This window comes from Beta vulgaris, chromosome 1 (genome assembly GCF_026745355.1).
Source record: "Beta vulgaris subsp. vulgaris cultivar EL10 chromosome 1, EL10.2, whole genome shotgun sequence".
NCBI lineage: Eukaryota > Viridiplantae > Streptophyta > Magnoliopsida > Caryophyllales > Amaranthaceae > Beta > Beta vulgaris.
Window position 1 is genome coordinate 35,989,027 of NC_079202.1, and position 4,368 is coordinate 35,993,394.

The following is a 4,368-nucleotide window of genomic DNA, read 5'->3' on the forward strand; positions in this document are numbered from 1 at the left end:
GTCATCAATCTACAAGACCACAATCCATGTAAATCTACTCTACGCGAATCTCCACCTTTGATTAGCTCCATCATCAATAATGACTCCACCTTTATCTCCTAATCCTCCATTTCCAATACTCTTCCCATCTTCATCCGCTATATAAACCTCAATCTTTAGCAAACATCATCATCCCGCCTCATTATCAAACTCCGATATTCTGTCCTGAATCTCAACCTTCAACTTCACTCATTTGTCCCACTAAATTTCCTTAATAATGGCTCATATGAAGCAACCTGCGAGGAAATCCACCAGAGGAAATCAGCCCCCGCAACTGGTTGAGTGAGGAAGCCCCACCGATCCAGACCCGAAGTGGTTGCGCTCATGATATGAGGCAGTCCTAGAAGAGCACCGAGCTTCGCATCATGAAGATTCCATTCCAAAGTTGAAAGAGCTTTATTTGGGGTCTAATGGAATTGATTTGGTTCTTTAAGGTTAGGATTTTGAGGATACCTTTGCGTTATTTATGCTAAGAGGGTCAGTATTATGCTTAAGGATATCTAGCTTGCTAGGAGGATTCGAGGCAAAAAGAGCTTAATTTGGGGTCGAATGGAATTGATATGGTTCATCAGGGTTAGGATTTTGGGGTTTTAATCGTGCATGACTGTATGTTGATGATAATTGCAGATCTCAAAACTTAATAGAACTATTCATATATTTTGTAGTTATATGTAGGCTGGTGCTTAGTCGATGAAATATAGACAACATATGTAGTTTTGGTAATGAATATATCCCTCTGGTATTTTATTTTCTCTAATCTATTTTGTTTTCAAGATATATATATATATATATATATATATATGTTCCTTTAGTATTTGATTTAAGATAAGGTTTCAATTTCAATCTTGTAGTTGGGTTTTGATTGAATTTGTTTTTTCTATTTGTGTGTTGATACTAGAGGTCTGAGATTGTGCTGCTAATTTACTATCTCATAATCTTATAATGTATTGATAGATTTGTGTTGTTAAACTGTTTCCGTCGATAAATTAAGGATTATTGAAGTGTGTTAGGTAGGAGTGAGCCCCAAGAACATTTATTTGAATTAATCGTCCGTACACAAGAAACCTGAAACACAAGGTTAGTCTACCCGAGGGGGGGGGGGGGTTGTTCCGGGATCGCCTTTCTAACGCTCAAGTCAGTTTAGGTAGAAAGAGAAAGTCTAGAAAGAGATGCTCTAGTTTGTTAGGTGAGAAATTGAATACTTGCTTGTTGATTGATGAGATTGTTGGTATTTATAGCATTGCGAATTTCCAGATTTGCAACATTGATAGGATGTGCTTTCTTGGGATCAATGGTTATTTTAATTTCCTTTTCAGGCAATTAGCCTTTCCAGCCCAATCTGTGGATCCCTAGGCAGCCTAGAGCTAGGTCAACTCCCATGTGGGACCCACTGTGCCACCTGTTTGGGTTATGTGGTGTAGTAATTGGGCGGGCCCTTTATTGAGACCAAACAATTAGCCCCACATCATGGAGCTGGGAGTACTGTGGTCCAACCTAGTGGGGCGCCTGTGGTGGTATAGGAACCTTTAAACCTGGCTGGACTCTCCTAGGCCGACCGACTTTTTGATGTACCTTCGTCAAGTGGAGTGAGTCGGATTTCACTCGAATATGAGGGTAGTGAGCCCTACGCTATCCGAGTGGATACCGATAGATACTTAGCCACATTTGGCTAAGTATGGGAGTGCCTTGGCATGGGAGAAGGGGTCTCCTATGAGCCGAGTAGGGTGTGGACGCCACTCGGATAAGGGGCTAATGAGCCCCCACGCTGTCCGAGTGGATATCGCCTGATACATTTGGCTAAGTATGAAAGTGACTCGGTCAAATAGGGGGAAGGTCCCCTATGAGCTGAATAGGGTGGACGCCACTCGGATGAGGGGCTAATGATCCCCAAGCTGTCTGAGTGAGCACCAATTAGTACTTAGCCAGAATGGCTAAGTATGGAAGTGACTCGGCAAAGGAGATAGGGTCTCCTGTTGACCGAGTAGGGTGGACACCCCTCGGATGAAGGGCTAATGAGCCCAAAGCTATCCGATTGGGTACCAATTAGTACTTCGTCATATTAGCTAAGTATGGAAATGACTCGACCAAGGAGAAAGATCTCTTGTTGGCAGAGTGGGTGGACGATAATCGAATGAAGGGCTAATGAGCCTTAAGCTGTCTGAGTGGGTACTAATTAGTACTTAGCCATATTTGGCTAAGTATGGAAGTGACTTGACAAAGGTGAGAGGGTATCCTGTTGGTTGAGTGGGGTGGATGCCACTCGGATGAAGGGATAATGAGCCCCAAGCTGTCCGAGTGGGTACCAGTTAGTACATAGCCATATTTGGCTAAGTCTGGAAGTGACTCGATAAATGAGAGAGGGTCTCCTATTGAGGGAGTGGGATGGACCCTAATCGCATAAGGAGCTAAAGGGCCCAGGCTGTCCGAGTGGCTACCAATACTTAACCATATTTTTCTAAGTTTGGAAGTGAGTCGGGAAAGGACGGAGGATCTCTTGTTAGCCAAGTGGAGTGGATGCGACTCGGGTGGTGGCTAATGAGCCCCAAGCTGTCCGAATGGATACCAATTAGTACTTAGCCATATTTGGCTAAATATGGAAATGACTCGACAAAGAAGAGAGGGCCTCCTGTTGGCGAGTTGGCTGAACGCCACTCGGATGAGGGGCTAATGAGCCCCAAGCTGTCCGAATGGGTGTCAATCGTACTTGTGTTTTCGTTAGATGAAGAGGCAGTGATTATATTGCCAGACCGGGTGCATCCGGCTCCAAATGCCACATGAAAATATTGGATAATTGGGAATATAGGGACCGTCTTGAGGGTTGAGTTGACTAGGCGTTGCTGGGAATTTTTGAAGTTTCATCTTCCTTGGACCATGGCTCTTGGGTTGAATTGGTCCATTTGGGCCGAAAGTCCATTAGGACGACATGGGGGGTTGTCATTGCACATCCCTCTGGAGTGTCTGTATATATGACGGAGGAGAGAGAAATCTGGACCATTTGCTCATTTCTGAAACGCTCCTCTCTGAAAAATCTTCAAATCTTCACATCTTTGAAGTCCAGTTTTCCCAGCCTTCTCCATCCGACCAGGTATGCTTCTGATTTTTTGTTAAGATTCTATTTATTTGTTTTCGAATAATCTCGACCGACTCCCTTGTCCATAAATAATGGGAGATTAGTCTTAGTCAGTGACACGCACCCCCGACCTTACCTCCTTATAAACTATCCGAGTAGGAGAGAGGGATTGGAATAACGTTGGTGTCGATTGTAATAAGTTTTCTCGGCTCCTTGGTTGTCCCTAACGTTGTTTTTCTTTCTAGTTTCTCGTCGTTAGTGGAGGAGGAGGCCAATGGCATCATTCCCTTCCCCTAAGAGGTGTCCCTAAACTATCGATCCTCGAGAAGTTACGTACACATATATGTATATCATGGTGCAGTCAGGGGTGCAATGTCGACCTCGAGTTAGTTGGACTACCCTAACTTGGATCCGAAAGGAGATCCAGGTTCTAGCTTCCCCCTTCCTTCACTAATCAAGGCGTTGATGGATGATCCCCGAATTTGGGCTGTTTGATTCTAAATAAGGGACCCCTATCATCTTGTCCGACCGGAGGCCTTCCACATTGTTTTGACCCCTTCTCCAGGATGCGGCGCTGCTTACTACAAGGCTATGGAGATGGCGCTCTAATTTCCCTTAACTCCCTTTGTCAAAGAGATTCTAAACGCCTATAATCTGACACATAGCCAAATTTCTCCCTACTCTTGCGGAGGGCTCATAGCTGTTCATGCCCTTTCTGAAATGCTTAGTCTCTAACCGACTATCATCTTATGGCGGCACACGTATAAGTTGGTAAAAATTATTATCGCAGAAAACGGCCCGAATGGTGGTGCTTCTGGGTCCAAAAGGGTACCGAACGTGCTCGACCTCTCCTCTTCTCAAAAAGGCTTTCGAAGGGAGTTTGCCTTTGTCCATTTAAGTTTAGTGGTGGATGGGAGATTCCTTTGATGTGGCCGGATGTCGAGCCTAATTTTGGACAAAATTTCCGAGTCCCACATCTTACACACGAGGAGGGTGTGGCAGTTGCTACATGCAAACCGAGTCTAAGATAGTTCGAGGGGGCGAGACATTTGTGGCGAGCAACTAGCTCCCCATATGTCATTTGTTCAAAAAAAAACATTTTCTTTTTGCAATGGGTCTAAACTAAACTTTCCCAAAGGGTAATTTGCCGAAAGGGGGGAGGGGGCCTTTCTGTTGGCGGTTAGTTTTACTTTCACTTTTATTTTGATTAATAACAGTTGCTTTTTCCTTTTTGTAGCCTCTTACCGAGCATACTTAAT